The 16,850-nt window shown below is 41.9% G+C and overlaps 1 protein-coding gene across 1 annotated transcript in view; it reads right to left on the bottom strand.

The window, feature by feature from the left end:
* Positions 1-16,850, bottom strand: part of LOC145408777 (G-protein coupled receptor moody-like) — a 151,886-nt gene that overhangs the window by 56,506 nt on the left and 78,530 nt on the right. The window lies entirely within an intron of this gene.

Raw genomic sequence — 16,850 nt, 5'->3', positions numbered from 1 at the left:
ATTCTCCATACCCCTCCCCACCCGTCATTCTTAACTGGTAGTTACGTCTCAAGCCGACCTCATAGTTAACACTCTTGGTCGCACTATTACACAAACATGAAACACAAGGATATATAAAAAGTATATAATATAACTATCAACACGCTGCAGCAAGTAATTAACACAAACATTGTGACTAAATAAACAAAGGCCACCCATGCCTCATGCGTTGGGCTTGCTGTTTTTGTTTTGTTTTATACACACACACAATCACAAACATATATACAAACACACGTACACATACAAACACACACACAAACACATGCACACACACACACACACACACACACACACACACACACACACACACACACACACACACACACACACAAATACACACATTACATAGATGCACATACACACACATACACATACACACATAAATGCACACACTACACAAATACACATACAGACACATACACATACAGGTACACACATAAACATACAAACACGTACACACTTACGCACATATACATATGTCACGTATGGTTAAACATACACACACACGCACACACACATACACATGCACACATATACAAAAACAAGCATACACACATATATACACGCACGCACACATGCATACACACAAACACGCATACGCACATGCACACTCACTTAATTATATGCACACACACACATACATACCAAGCACGTACGCACTCACAGTGCATGTGTACGGGTGCGTGCGTGATTGTGTGCTTCGCACGTGGGTGCGTGTGCGTGCTCCTTTGTCTGTCTGTGTATTTGGGTGTGTGGATGTGTTTGTGTGTGTGTGTGCGTGTGTGTGTCTGTGTTTCGGTCTGTGTGTGTGAGCGTTTTTGGGTGTGTAGGTTTGTGTGTGTGTGTGTGTGTGTGTGTGTGTGTGTGTGTGTGTGTGTGTGTGTGTGTGTGTGTGTTAAAGCTGTGTGCCCAATGCATGAGGCCTGGGATGGCCCTTGTTAATGTTTTTGCCTATTATCAACGTTATAATGCAATATTTTCTGACTGCAGCGTGCTGAGAGTTATATTATTTATTTTTTACCTATCCTAGTGTTTTACGTTCATTTAACAGTAGTGTGATCACAAGTTTTAAGAAAGGGATCAGCCTGAGATGTAATGCCAGTTATGAATGATGGGTATGGTGGTACCACTCTAAACTGGCGGTTTGGGTGGGGCACGAACCTCTGTACAGTGTGCCACGTTTTCCATACTCGCGATGCCTCTCTCTCTCTCCCTCTCTCTCTCTCTCTCTCTCTCTCTCTCTCTCTCTCCTGGGGGGAGATGTGCGTCACCCTAGGGAATTGTTTCTTTTAAGTGTCTTATAAACTTGTGCTTGCATTTCTTTATTTTGTTTTTTATTATATTATTATTTTACATATGGTGCCAGATTACCTCGGTGTTGTGGCGCCTTGATTTGTTTTCATTCAATCATTCTCGCCTTCCTTCCTTCCCTCCCTTCATCTTTCCCTCAGCTTGACAATGCACTCAACACTGCCCCTGGCCTGCCTTCTCTCTCTCTCTCTCTCTCTCTCTCTCTCTCTCTCTCTCTCCTGGGGGGAGATGTGCGTCACCCTTGGGAATTTTGTTTCTTTTATGAGTGACATAAACTTGTGCTTTCATTTCTTTATTTTGTTGTTATTATATCTAATTATATTTAAAAATATTGTTGTTTTACATATGGCGCCAGATGACCTCGCTGTTGTGGCGCCATGATTTGTTTTCATTCAATCACTCTCTCCCTCCTTCGTTCCCTCCCTTCCTCCATCTCTCACTCAGCTACACTCGACACTGCCCCTGGTCTACTCCTCTCTCTCTCTCTCTCTCTCTCTCTCTCTCTCTCTCTCTCTCTCTCTCTCTCTCTCTCTCTCTCTCTCTCGTCTGTGTTATTTTAGGATACATTTTGGTTATTTTCTTTAACGTTATAATGTAAATAGTGTAAATTTGACTTCATTTCCACATCACCCAGGAGGTGAAAGTCTTATGATACGAGGAAGCTCTGGCCAGGTCGGACTGGGTGTGTGTGTGTTGCCTCTCACGAGGGTTTAATGTATTATCTTTTTTTTACTAAGAAATTGACATATTTTTACTTATATTCCTGCACATTATCATATAATCATAATTGTGACATTATTACCAACCCCAGAAACACGGTAACAGCCAATGAAAGTGACTACTTTTTTTTAGCAACACTGTAAAATATTTATGCAACGTTTCTGTATTGCCGTATAAATATTTTAAGCATAATAAGTTTACTGTTCTTTCATATATTATAATACACACGTTACCATTGTATTCTTATGTGTTTATCTTATTGTGATGCCTTTTACATATATCAGAGCCGTTCACATCGCGGGTATGGAACACACTGTACAGAGGTTCGTGCTCCACCCAAACCGCCAGTTTAGAGTGGACATGGGAATAGGGGAGGGTTGGCAGCTGGGATGGAGGCGGGTGGAGCTCGTATCGTTCCCCCCTCCCCTCTTCCCTGGGTATACAAGGGTAGGAAGGTAACATCCCTGAGCAGGATTTAGTGCTCGTGAGTGTGAGTAGCGTTGCTGTGTAGTAATTATTTACCCTGCACTAACAAAAAAAGAATATGGTGGTATAAGTAGATAGATATGGTACTTCATAATTTACGTTAAAGCATTACCACTACTACTACTACCAGTAATAATAATAATAATAATAATGATAATAATAATAATAATAGTAATAATAATAATAATAATAATAATAATAATAATAATAATAATAATAGTAAAAAAATAATAATAATAATAATAATAATAATAATAATAATAATAATAAAAGTAATAATTGTAATGATAAAAATAATAAAATAAAAAAGGTGTAGTTACCTGAGCTTACTGCCTCATGCCTACCCGGCCTGCATGCTGTCTCCACCAAGATGCCATGCTCTTTGGCATCCTCATACTTTATTTTCATATTTTCCTTTAAACACTGGCAAATTTATCAGTTTCTTTAACTAACTGTCGCCCTGTGTCCTCTATAAAGGACGGAACTGGATATTTACAAAATTTAATAAAGAAGAGAACTCCCGGGTAGGGACCTATAAGCGTCACGACTGTGAGCCAATAGGTGAAGGGCGGTACGCTTGGTACCCTTCCAGAACACTCTCTCGCACAGGAACTCTGGGCACTAATGGGTTAATACTTGTCACTATTTATGCCAGTAGGTGTAGTGGACTGGATCTCTTATGTGGAAAATTTGAAGGAAATTGGCCCACTTTGGAAGGAAGTTGGAGACATGTACCATTGGTAAGTTTACCACGGCCATGAGGTTTGTCTTTTTGCCTCTTATTTTACGTAGCTCAGTAGCAGAAGGAGACATTGCTTTGCATCTAAATCCTTTTCACAGCACTCCTATGTGAGTAACATTATATTCCAATATTAATTTCCTGCGGCAACTCGGCATTGAAAATTAAGTGGACAGTTTTAAACAAAGTTAAAATAAAATGAATAAAAAATTCTGCCTGTGGGTGTAGGCAAGATCCGTCAGGTAAAAAAAAATAAAATGAGGCGCAGTTAAAACCGTGCTGTAAAGGACGAAAAAAGTCCAGCCTGTAGCCGGGCAGTCCAGCTCTGGAGGGTTTCAGTGGTCAGGAGAAAAGTTTTTGCCCAAGTCAGTGGTAACAAGTGAAGGTCTCACAGGATCACCAGTGTTTTATCACAATACCCAACTCTTTTCCTACTTATTTTTAGGCTGGTATTTTGCTGCTGGAGAGGAACGCCTTCACCTGATGGCACCGACATGCCTGGGTGGTGAACCTGCCCGTTAAACAATGGTTCTTAGTTCCCTCCCCATCCCCGGAATGGAGTATGGTGGACTGTAAGACAAAGGCAGTTTCGGCCTGTAGTCCACCAGGTTCGTATTCTGATGAGTCTGGGGCCACAACAACACAGCTGGTATTATGCACAGTACCCTATTGCAAAAATAACGTCTTAGGGGAGTTTATTACTGCACCAGTTACACGATTTCATTCGTCTTATGGCAGCCTCCATCAAAAATACTTTACCAGTAATACAAAGACTGCTCCGATACATTTTCACTCCGATGCTGTGAACAGATCCCAACGATAACATTTAACTGGTAATTTCTTTTCTTCACACCCAAAACTGGTCTGCAGCAATCATCCCATGATAAGTACTTCCTTCTTCAGTTCTAATTTACCGGAAATGACACTAAATATTATCAACCATTTTTTCCCTCCAAACCTCTCCAGAAGTTTCTCAAGGTAAGCTAGGTTGTATTACATTTCAAATGTTCACTGTATGGTTGAAAAGTACCATGGAATTTTCGGAACTTACGCATGTACACCCACCCACCCAACCACAGCCACACTCATACACATACACACAGATATATATATATATATATATATATATATATATGAGGTTTGCTCTCTGTGAGTGCTTTGTGTTGCGAGCAATCAAGAGAAAATGAGAAGCAATGACAAGTGGAAAGAGAAAGGGATAAGGTAATGGAAGTTCGAATAATCAAAGAAATAGCAAAGAAGATAAATAAAATAACAAGCCAAATTAGGCTTGGCTGGAAATATCAACATGAGAACAAGAAGCATTGAAATAGAGAATAATGAATACTGTGATTAGGTCACATTGGGACATATATGATTAGGATTCAGTACGTCAGAATATATGTGGAAGTATGAAATATTAGTTTAGATTGTCACAATAAATTACCGTAAGTTAGAATCTACCATATCACATTACGTTATGAGATACAGGAGAGGAACGCCTTCACGTGGTGGCACTGATATATCCGGACAGCTGGGTTAAAACAAGAGTCCTTCAGTCCCTTTCGTATCCCTCGGAAGGAGGATAGTGGCCTGCAGGAAGGCAAGGTTCGTCTGTAGTCCACCGGATTCACATTAAGATGAACCTTGGGCAAAAGCAGCAGCAACAACAAGAACAACAACAGCAGCAACAATATATCAGGATTGGCTAAGGTAGGAAATGTTAGGCTGAAGTGAGTCATAGGCCGTTTTTTCGTCGGTTATGGAAGCTCCCTAATACTGTACCTCTTCTTACGCAATTTATTTTGTTTATTTCACCTTCCCGTCTTCTGTGTTACAGGAAATCATACTGATATCACTGTTCTCTGTATAAATACCATACTTTTTTTTTTTTATGTGACCGACTCTGGGCATAGGCTTCACAGCCTGCATTCAAGGCCCAGTAGTCCTCCTACGTACTGCACACCTCTACATGTCACCACTTCGGCGCTAACACCCACCGTCCATACTGAATACATGCTAGGGCTGTCTCATATAGGACTGGTGTATTGGTATTAGCGGGGGTATTTTTACGACATGTCGGCGGGTCTTCTGGTAGATCAGTAAAGTCTGATTTTATGCAATTCAAATCCTTAAACTGTTCCCTGCCCCAGCGGGATTTGAACCTGGGTCCGTTAGGACTGCAGGCCAACTCTCTACCGATTGAGCCACCGCCTCCCGCTAAAGGATATTAGCGGCCCTAGCTAAAAATATACCGGTAGGGAAGAGGAGTTCGGGAGCTTCCTTTTCCGAAGAGAATACGAGTCCTAGTGATCAAATTCTGTCACTACTAGTCACGAAGAAGAGGCAGGTCATAGAAGATAGGTTAATGACAGACGTGAGGAGTGATTAGACGATGAAAGGTCAAGTGATACAGAGTTACAGTAGGTCAATGGAATAACTTTATCTTACACGTGTATAACTGGGAGTCATCGGCCGTGTGTCAGTGCAGGTCAAGGCAGGTCACAACAGGTCAAGCAAAGTTAAAGTAGATGAGTATACATTCTCTCCCCATGGAGTCTCTCTCTCTCTCTCTCTCTGTCTCTCTCTCCAGGTGAAGGTAGGTCAAAGCCCGTTAGTAGTATCAGTAACGAGGTGGGAAGAGGTCGTTACCAAGATTGGGAACTCCAAGTGGTTAGTTAGCTAGCTGGGTCACTTCCTTCCTTTCTTCCTTCCTCCCTTGCGTCTTGTCCCTCTCCCTTCTTTACTCCCTCGATTCTTCCCTGCTGTCTTGGCCTCCTGTCTTCCCTTTTCCTTCCGTTCCTCCGTCATTATTTCCTTCAGTCCTTCTTTTCTTTCTTCTTTCCTTGGTTCCTTCATTCCTTCTTTTCCATCCTATCATTCTTCCTTCCTTCCTCCCTCCTCTATCTCTATTTCCTTCCTTCCAAATTTATTTACTTTTTCCTTCTCGTCCCTTCTCTCTGTACAATTCTTCCTCTCGAGTACATTATTCAGTCTTTCCCTCAATCCCTTCCTCCTTCCTTTCTTTCTTTCGTCTCTCCATTCCCCATTTCTTATATTTCCTTTTCTCCCTCCCTGTCTAAGAAAGAGAAAAGGAAACTTTGGCTCCATTAGCAGTTTATGTTTATGATCTCTCTCTCTCTCTCTCTCTCTGTAAATATAAATATAGATAAATATATGATACTGGTAGATATATATATATATATATATATATATATATATATATATATATATATATATACTGTATATAGATAGATAGATAGATAGAAAAAACAGATAGAACGATAATAGATAGATATAGATATAGACAGATAAATAGATAGATATACCATTGCATATTGTATATCAAATACATATTGTATATTCACTACCTGATTCCTGTGTGTGTGCATGTATGGCAATATCTGTGATATACTCAACAGCAAAATTAATTTAGTTCGGTTTACATGCATAACACTGTTACTGTGGACTAAACCGACTTTTTTCTTTACCAGAACCGATATAACTAGGTTACCAAAATTACTGTACGCTTGTACACAGTACTGCAGTTATAACAAGAACAGAGAGGACGGGAAAGAGGACGAGGAGAACGTTCACTCACACACACACACACACACACACACACACACACACACACACACATACACACACATGCCAGTATAATGCATTTCTCCATAACATGCAGTCTCATAGACATCTGCGGAATGCACAATAAACATTCTCTCTCTCTCTCTCTACCTCTCTCTCTCTCTCTCTCTCTCTCTCTCTCTCTCTCATTCCTGCCATTTCCTGGCGATTTTATTCAACTTAGGACACACTTTTGGAGCTACAGGTATGGTAAATATCTTTACTAAACCCCTTCAGTACGAGAGGCCTTTCCTGATCTGAATAAAGTCGTGTGGCATCAGCAACAATGAACCAACTTGCACGTCACCGCCACTCACAGTATTATCTTTAACCTCTTCTCTCTCATTACCGATTTTTAGTTTTTATTTTATACTTGTTATGCTCCTCCTGATTTTCATCCTTTTGCAGTCTATTTCCCGAGGCTCAGTGGCAGAAAAAGACGATGCTACGGCTCTGCGTCCCTCCCATGGCACTTCTTCGTGACTAGCTTCATCTAACAGCTTTCATATATTCTTCCAACTCAACGCTAATGATGGAGATATCGTAGTTTAGGTGAAGTTAGCGTAAAAAAGGATAGTTTTAGTTTATTTTACTAACCTAAGCAGACACTTCTCGAACAACTGGCGCCAGATGTAGCCTGGTGTTGGAGAGGGACGCCTTCACGTGGTGGGCGGCTCCACTGCCTGGTTATACTAACGTCCCTCAACTCCATACGAAACCCCCTATAAGGAGGATGGTTGACTGCAGACAGCCAACTGAAACATTCACTCCACATGAGTCAAGCTGCATGTTATTTTGATTACTAAGTCGAGTTTATGAAACATTTTAAGTCGAGTTTATGAAATATTTTAACAGACTTCTGGAAATACAGGTGTTAAATATAGCTTAGTGCTGGTGAGGGGCGCCTTCACGTGGTGGCACTGATGTAACCGGCTTAATCCGCTATTCAGTTATACAAAATGTCCCACAACTTCCTTTCTATCAACAGGAAGTAAGATGATGGCCTGCAGGAAAAGGACAGCTTCAGTTTATACTTTACCGGGATCACGTCTTGATGAACCAGGCAGCAACAACAACAACAACAACAACAACAGCAACAGCAACAACAACAGCAACAACAACAACAACAACATCAAGCCACACACACAGCACACACCTCCGCCAACGTCTATACCAGACAACTCAGGTCACCGCCAAAATTTAATCACCCTTCCTTGGCCCATGACTCACATATCCATAAAAGTTCAATGAAATCCATCAGTATGTTTGCGAGATATGTTGTGGACAAACAAACACGCAGACAAACAGGGGTGATTATAAGCACCTCCTACTTCTTTGGCGGAGGCAACAATAATAACATATAAGATCATTCGTGAGGTTTAGTTTTAAAAATAGTGTAGAAAGACAAAGACAAAAAAAAAAAAAAAAAAAAAGATAGGCCATCCGGCTGAGGGTAATAAACCATTAAAGCTTTCTTACTCTAACCAAGAAATACGAGGTGGCTAAGAGACATGAGGTAGGGACCATTAGATACAAGATACGAGATGTTATACCACTATCTCCTGCACCATTAAGTCTCTTGTAGAGCTTTCCAAAAAATACATATGACTTAATACCACATACAAGACACAAAATGTGAGATAAGAGATGAGAGATACGAGATTTGAGGCACAAGAATCGATATACGATACTACATGAGAGATACGAGGGACGAGACGTGAGATGAGAGATACGAGGTACGAGGTACGAGATAAAAGCTATGAAAGACACGAGATTGGAAGAGACAGACAAGAGCAATGGAACAGTGAATCTAATACACAATCTCTTACACAATATTCCCTGAAGATTTATCTGTATTCTCGTCGTTTAAGGAAGCTCTTTAGCATCTTCTCCTCAGCGATTAATTCATGCCAATCCTCTCACTTAAGTATCGCTTGACGTAGTTTACAATGACGTAACAATTACATTCATATCCCTAACTGTTGACCTTATAATTACACTTCACTGCTGACCTCACAATTACACTTCACTGCTGGCCTCATAATTACACTTCACTGCTGGCCTCATAATTACACTTCACTGCTGGCCTCAGAATTACACTTCACTGCTGGCCTCATAATTACACTTCACTGCTGACCTCATAATTACACTTCACTGCTGACCTCATAATTATATTTCACTGCTGACCTCACAATTGCACTTCACTGCTGGCCTCATAATTACACTTCACTGCTGACCTATCAATTACACTTCACTGCTGACCTGATAATCACACTTCACTGTTGACCTCATAATTACACTTCACTGCTGGTCACATAATTACACTAACTATACGCTTTTCACTTCAACCTGGCATAAAATTGTTGTATCTCCGTCTTGAATGCGAACTGTAGCAAGAGAAGACAATTAAATATGGTACTAGTCACGAAGACGTGCTATGGAAATGATGTAGAGCCGGAGAATTGGCTTATTCTGCCACTGAGCTGCAGGACACACACACACACACACACACACACACACACACACACACACACACCTGGGAGAGAACACTGGAGTTGTGCAGACCAACATGGGTTATTGATGACAAAATAAATAGTCTCACTTTCCTGCAAGTCACTATTAACTCAATAAAATCCTTTAGCGTCGACTGGAAGAGAATGGTAGACTTGCCCTTACCATGAGAGGTTTAATAGTGGCGAAATTAATACACTGAGGTTCCTATAGCCCATTTTTTTTGCACATTGTACCTCAGTATCATCTCTTGTTTTAGTACTAGAAAATATTCGGATCTAAATAACAGAAAGAGAATGTTAGGAAATATATTGCAAAAACAATCGCTAAGGAAAATGTGCTACGAAGCCATCTATGTCAGCTAGAATACCGTTACGTAAACACACACACACACACACACACACACACACACACACACAGGAAAAATGCTAAGTAAGGCAGTAAAACAGGTGAATTCTGTGCTCCAAGAAGACGACCAACCTTGCCTTAATCTTGCCCCATAATCACGCCATCACTACCTTTTGTCAGATGACTCCTATAACTTAGTCATTTGTGAGAGGGATGCTTTCGCCACCAGCCCTGCAAGGTTTGGGTGGGTGTGGATATAACTAAACCATGTTGTACCTTTTTTACTCGAACATGGCCTTAAGTTGTCGTCTCTCCATCAGGAATGCTATGTGCAATATTAGATTAACCGTATACTATGGTGGAAGTCATGAAGAAGTGCTATAGAACGGATGTCAAGCCTTGGTATTGTCTTTTGCTTCCACTGAGGAACATGAAATATGCACCAAAAGGATGAATTTCTGGGCCAAATTAAGGTGAAAGGACTATAGTGAGGCAATTTATAACTGTCATCCTACGCGACTCCGAACTACTGAAGCAAAAATAGTTTTAGGGGCTTTTTTCGCCTCTGGATTATTAAGAACGATTCGGATTTATTTATACTGTATAATATCCGTACCTTAATAGAGGAACAACATATTTATTTACTTTAATTCAACTATTTATAGGATAGGCAGCTTCTTAAGGCATTTACTGTTAAGCTGTTCCTTAAACAAACGTCCCTCGTCCCCCCTCCCTTTCCCCCCAAATGAGGAGTGAAGATTGCGGAAGATGGACTACTTCATCCTGCAGTCCACTGGGTTCACATTCACACTGGCCTGAGGAAATAAGTACTACAATTTTTGCTACTACTACCACCAGTCGGCTTCATTCAGGTTTGTAGAGCAGGTTTGGAACAGGAGATAAATAAGGCTTCATGTACCCCTTCACTAATACAAGTCTGTCCTTAGCTGAATAAAATGGTGTAGGGGCAGCTGAATAAAGTACAGTAACGCGACATGCATTTATGGAGCTAATTACTGTGTTCCTCGCGATCGTGTAATAAAATACCCTAACAAGTAGCTACTGTGAAGTGCATCTTAATGATGCATCTTCATTACACACCCCTTTACCTGATAAAAATTAATTGTGTGTGTGTGTGTCTGTGTGTGTGTGTGTGTGTGTGTGTGTGTGTGTGTGTGTGTGTGTGTGTGTGTGTGTGTGTGTGTGTGTGTGTAAGATCAATAAACCTTGTTCCGTATCTTTCTTCATGAAGTTACACAAGTTTTTTTTTTTTTTTCCAGTTTTAGTCATGTTGTTCTTGTTGTTGTTGTTGTTGTTGCTGTAGACCCAGACACATCAGAACGTAAACACGGTGGGCTGCAGGCTAAGGTTGCCCTCCTGCAGTCCACCATCCTCCATTCGAATACCCAGACATCTGAGTCGTTCTGTTATATCGATGTCACAACGAGAAGGTTATTTTTATCCAGCATCATTTTGAATTATAGGTTACTAAATAAAAGTAGGTTAAACATTATAGAGGAAAATATAATTAAACAGCGATTTCTAATAAATACTGCATTTCTTTGGTTAAATAATCTTATCTGAGGCTTCAAAGATTCAGAGGACTTAGTCAGTTCTGTTATTTCTCAGTTGCCGCTTCCATATGTCAGTGACTACAGAGAGAGAGAGAGAGAGAGAGAGAGAGAGAGAGAGAGAGAAGTACTGAGGGGTAATGGTAGACAGATAAACAGAGACAGGCAGATGGAAACACCGACCAATCGATCGACCTATTAATTGATCGATCGATAAGTACATAAATCAGCAGAGAGACAAGCAGACAGATAGACATAAATGGATAGATACAGACGTCTCTATAGATAGGTAGATAAACAAATAACTGATTGATTTTTAACTGATTAACTGATGCAGAAATCGATAGAGAGACAGAGAGACAAAGATAGACACATGTTCTGGTGTCAACATCTTTTTCCATATGAAGTTGTAGTATCATACATTTTACATAATAATTTTTAAAGCTGTTTAGTCATAATTAACAGTGTGTAATGAAGTGTGAATGATGAACAACCAAATATCATTTCGCTGTTAGCTGGTGTATAGAAGAAGGTGGATTGGCAGACCACAAGTGCCACCCCGTTTCAATTATAAAAAGAAGGTTAGGAGAAGTGAAAAGATATATGAATAGTGCGTAAGTGTAAAGTCCTGGGGAACCATTTATTATGTTGGTATATGTGAATGTACTTAATACCATTTAATAGAGGTGTATAATGTGCTAGTAGAGTTGTCATTTATATCTACTTTTTGCATAAGCCCAGAGTATATGTAAATGCACGGCACCTCACTTTTTAGCTGACCTAAGCACCGCGCCCTAGTCAGAACCCGCTTTACAGTTTTAAAGGGAGGGTGTATCGCTCTTACATATCTCTCGGGTCGCAGTTATATCATTCTGTACCCAATAAAGAGAGATTTAATCTGCTCATTTCTGTCACCTTACGCTACCACTTAATAACAGACCAGCTTCCACCTTCTCGTGGCAGAGGACCTTTGGTGGGAAGTGTCGGGCAGTGACGGCGAGTAGCTGACGTGTACTACAGACAGTGTCGTCGATCCAACACGGTGGTCTAGTTATACTATACAGCAGAACACATTTATTGGTGCTAGCCGTGTACCGATACATTAAATTGGTGTTCAGTGCTGGTATACGATACGTGCTAAAGGGATTTATGCTGTGAACCAGTAACCCTTGCAATCGCTCGTTCCTGAAGGTGAAACAGAAAATCTTACTCTACTGTTGTAAGGGGACTAATTACTCGTGAGTTAAGTGGAGCAGATAAACTGGAGTGGTGCATATTAATTCCTCCCATTATTCTGCCAGTGCGAGATTCCTATCTTAAGCACAAACTGGCAGTTATCTCGCCCTGTGGTGTGCGAGATATCTCCATCTTCAAACGCAACTGGCAACAATCTCGCTCTCCTGTGCGAGAGGCGAGATAAGGGGAGTTCAAGCCAGTGCGGTGAGGAGTGGGTCAGCTAGCGACTCCTAGCAACTCCAGAGACGGGCACAGCCGACGCGAGCCGAGAGGGGGAAAGCCGAGAGCGGCCGAGAGGTGCCACGATTGTGTGTGGTGCGTTGTGGCATCTGCCTGGCGTCAGTGGCGTGCGCGTGGTGAAGGGCGACCAGTCGCTTGCTAACTCCCACAGCGAGCGTGTGCTGCATGGTTCGAGGAGTCTGGTGGAGTGTGGAACGTGGAATGTGGAACATCATCCTGGACTTTCATATCTAGGTAGCGTCCATGCATAGTAATCCACACACACACACACTTGAATCAACACACGTTAGTTAGTTGATGAGTGGAAAGGTTTCTCAGAATTCCCTTGAAATAAATATACTTTCTGTAATTTATGTGTCCCGTTCTCTGTCACTTACCATAACTATTTTTTTTTATGTCGGTTTATCTTCTTGTAACTGGGAGGGGATTACTGACAAGGTTGGATGGATACAGTGAAAAAGTGGGGACGTAGAATTAGGGGAAACAGAGACCAGGAAATCCCACTAGACTCAGAATTTTATGAGTGGGTTGAAACATCAAATAAAAGTGCTCAGACATATAGAATGAGTGAAGGACATATTGAGGATCAAGGTGATGAGGATATTTCTGAAGGACAGGATGAGGATTTGAACGTTTTGCATTTGCGTTCTGGTCATACTTATTCAACAGTCCCAGAGCAATCAGTTAGATCCAAAATGGCCACTAGTCTTGCTAATGAGGGTAATCCTAGTGAGGAGACTGTGAAAGCTGAGACTACAACAGTACCTTTGGTCACTCAGGATATGCAAAATCCAGTCATTAGTGATAGTACTACAACCACTCACATACCTGTGCATACTTCTGATGTTTTCAGTACACCACAAGGTTTTGGACAGAATTTATTTTCTGTTCCTTATTCAAATGCATGGGGCATGAATACTAATTTTGGCATGCAAACCCAGAATCCTAATCAATGGGGCATGAATACTCATGTTGGCATGCAAGCCCAGGGCCCTTATCCAAATACCTGGGGCATGACTAACAATATGGGCGTGCAAGGTCAGACTAACCCTCCTCCTTTGTGGCAGACTAATATGGCACCCACTAACTTGACTACTGCTAGTATCCCACAGACTTTACCTCCTGTTGCGCCAGACAGACAGTCTCAAGGGCCTATTGTTACTCAGGCACCTTCAAACACAGACTACATCAAAGTACTTCCCACAGCACAACCAAGTTTACAGTTTACTGGGGAAGACAATTATGATATTCACAAGTTTTTGAGAGACTGTGAAGCCCAAATACATAGGCTACAGCTTGCTAGTGATGCGGAGAAGATTTGGCATGTGAAAGCAAATATCAAATCAAATTCTCATGCTTCTGAAATGATGGAGGCATCCTTGTTTTACTCTGGGCCTACTGCTCAGAATTATGAACAGTTTAAGGAAGCCCTAACCCACATTTTTGCAAGTGATTGCTATGTGCGAGATGCTTGGGTGTTAAGGTATGTAAACAGGGCTCAGCAGTACCCTAACTGTTTAGTGAATCAAGCATTGGCGAAGGCAGGCACGTGTTATGTAGAGGCTAGCAGAGCCTTACCGAATTCGGGCTGGGGAGACTTGACTTTGGGAATGACTTTTGAAAGAGTCGCGCGGTTACTTGAATATTTACAGTTTCTAGCTTGTTTGAACTCTGCTACTCGAGCTCATGTACTTAGGCAGCCGAAAAGACCTCCCGAAACATCCTTGCCTGATATGAGCTTTAAGCTAATGGCAAAGGCTGAAGGAGAGGGTAGTAGTGTCCTAGCCATTCACACAGAGAAACCTCCTGGGAAGTATTGTACAGTGTGTAAAAAGGCTGGACATACAGACAAAAAATGTTGGCATGCTAAAAAGGCGGCACGCCATGCAGCCAAGGCCAACTCGACTGCCACGTCTGAGCCTGGTTCTGGGAAGCAGGTGAGTAACAAACAACCCAGTACTAGTTCTCCACAACAAAACCCGACCAAGGCCACGAAGTCAAAGGGGACAAGGTGGTACGTCATACATGGGCATTGTATTCATGAAACAGACTACTGCCCCATTGTCATTGAAAACAGGAAGAAACTAGGAAACCAAGCTAGTTCGGGGGAAGCTCGGGGCCACACGCCAAAGTAATTAAAATAGTACAATCCACCGATGCTTGTGTGGCAGCTATTACTAAGGTGGACTTATTATCTATTCCTTGGATCATAGGGAAAGGTCAAGTGTCCCCGATCGTAGATACAGGGGCATGTACAAACATTATTTCTAGTAAAGCGTTGGAAAGACTTAAAGGTGAAATGCCTCTAACAAACTGGACATTATCACCACCTGATGTAATGTTGACAGGTGTGACAGGGAGTAGAATGAAGATTGTAAGCCAGGTGCCGTTGACATTGAGGGCAGATAAACGATCTCCTGTGTTACGTGCTACGTTTTATGTGGTTGAGGATTTTCCTCTGCCAGCTGATGGGCTGTTAGGCTTTGAGACCATGGAGGAGTATGATATAGTAATACACCCTCAAAAACATTCCATTTCCTTTAATGGGAAAGAGTTTGTAGGCCTTAATCCCTCAGCGACACAAACTGGAACTGGCATCCAATCAGGAGCCATCCAACCAGTTGTGACCCCGACAAGTGAAGCGTCAAGGGAGTCCCCGGATGCACATGAAGCGGAGGGTATGGACTGGAAGAAAGTCAGGGCTATAGTGAGTGGTAATCACCACTTACCCAGTCGAACTGTCTGTAAAATTCCTGTCCGAGTACCTGACGTGTCGGTGGGAACTGATGTAGCATGCTTAACTGAGACTGTGAAACATAAGGCATTGTCGCTGGAATCGACTCTGACTAGCGTTGGCCAAGACCAGAAGACGCCCCTCTTCATCGCAAATATGAGTGGTGGCGCAGTTAAGCTGGTTGTTATATAGGCGACTTGATGTGCTATGGTGCCCCCATAAAGGAAGTCGACGACGTGCCGGTGATCTCTCCTGTAGTTACATCTCAAGCAACGACTCAGTCGGAACCCGTACGTCTGGCTAAGGAAAAACAGCTGGAGCAATATGTGAAGGTCACGGATAATGTAGACCATAAAACACGACTCCTAGCCCTCCTTAGAGAATTTTCCGACGTAGTAGCACTTCCAGGAGAAGCGCTGGGTAGGACGGATAGGGTGAAGCATCATATTGGTTTGTGCCCTGGTACAAATCCAATTTATGTGCCCGCATACCGTCTACCGCACAGCCAAAGGGAAGCAGTGGATGAGGAAGTTGAAAGGATGCTGCATGATGACGTTATCCAGCCTTCCTCCTCGCCTTGAAATGCACCACTCTTTCTAGTGCCTAAGAAGGACGGTGGTGTGAGACCTGTTGTGGATTTTCGGCAAGTGAACAAGGTAACAGTACCGGATCGTTACCCGATTCCGCATTTGCGAGACTTACTTCAATCATTAGGTAAGGGAAATACTGTGTTTCCTTGTCTGGATCTAGCGTCAGGGTATTGGCAGGTGGAGCTGACCGAAGAGTCGCGTCCCATTACTGCTTTTAGCACTCACCGTGGGCACTTTGAATTTCTCCAGATGCCTTTTGGACTGAGTAATGCTCCTTTAACATTTCAGCGGATGATAAACCAATTGTTTGGCGAGATGTTAGGGCAAGACGTCTTAGCATATCTAGATGACCTAATCATCGTGAGTAACAATGTTAACAGCCATTTTAACAAGTTAAAACGAGTGATGGAAACCTTGAGATCCGCAGGTCTGAAAATTAAACTATCCAAGTGTGAATTTCTGAAATCCAGTATTAGATTTTTAGGACACCTAGTTGATGGTAATGGCATCAAGACTGTGCCGGACAAGGTAAGGCCAATGTTAAATTTTCCTACACCACAGAACAAGGATCAGATAAGATCGTTCCTAGGCCTCACTGGCTTTTATAGGAGTTTTGTCCACAGGTATGCCATCATAGCATCACCTTTAACAACGCTACTTAAGAAGGACGCTGCATGGAAATGGGGACCCTCGGAAGAGAA

The sequence above is a fragment of the Coenobita brevimanus genome, chromosome 78, assembly GCF_032717465.1.
Source record: "Coenobita brevimanus isolate Jiangsu-jjx chromosome 78, ASM3271746v2, whole genome shotgun sequence".
NCBI lineage: Eukaryota > Metazoa > Arthropoda > Malacostraca > Decapoda > Coenobitidae > Coenobita > Coenobita brevimanus.
The sequence above is the reverse complement of the archived record's forward strand: the minus strand, read 5'-3'. Positions and strand labels throughout refer to the sequence as shown.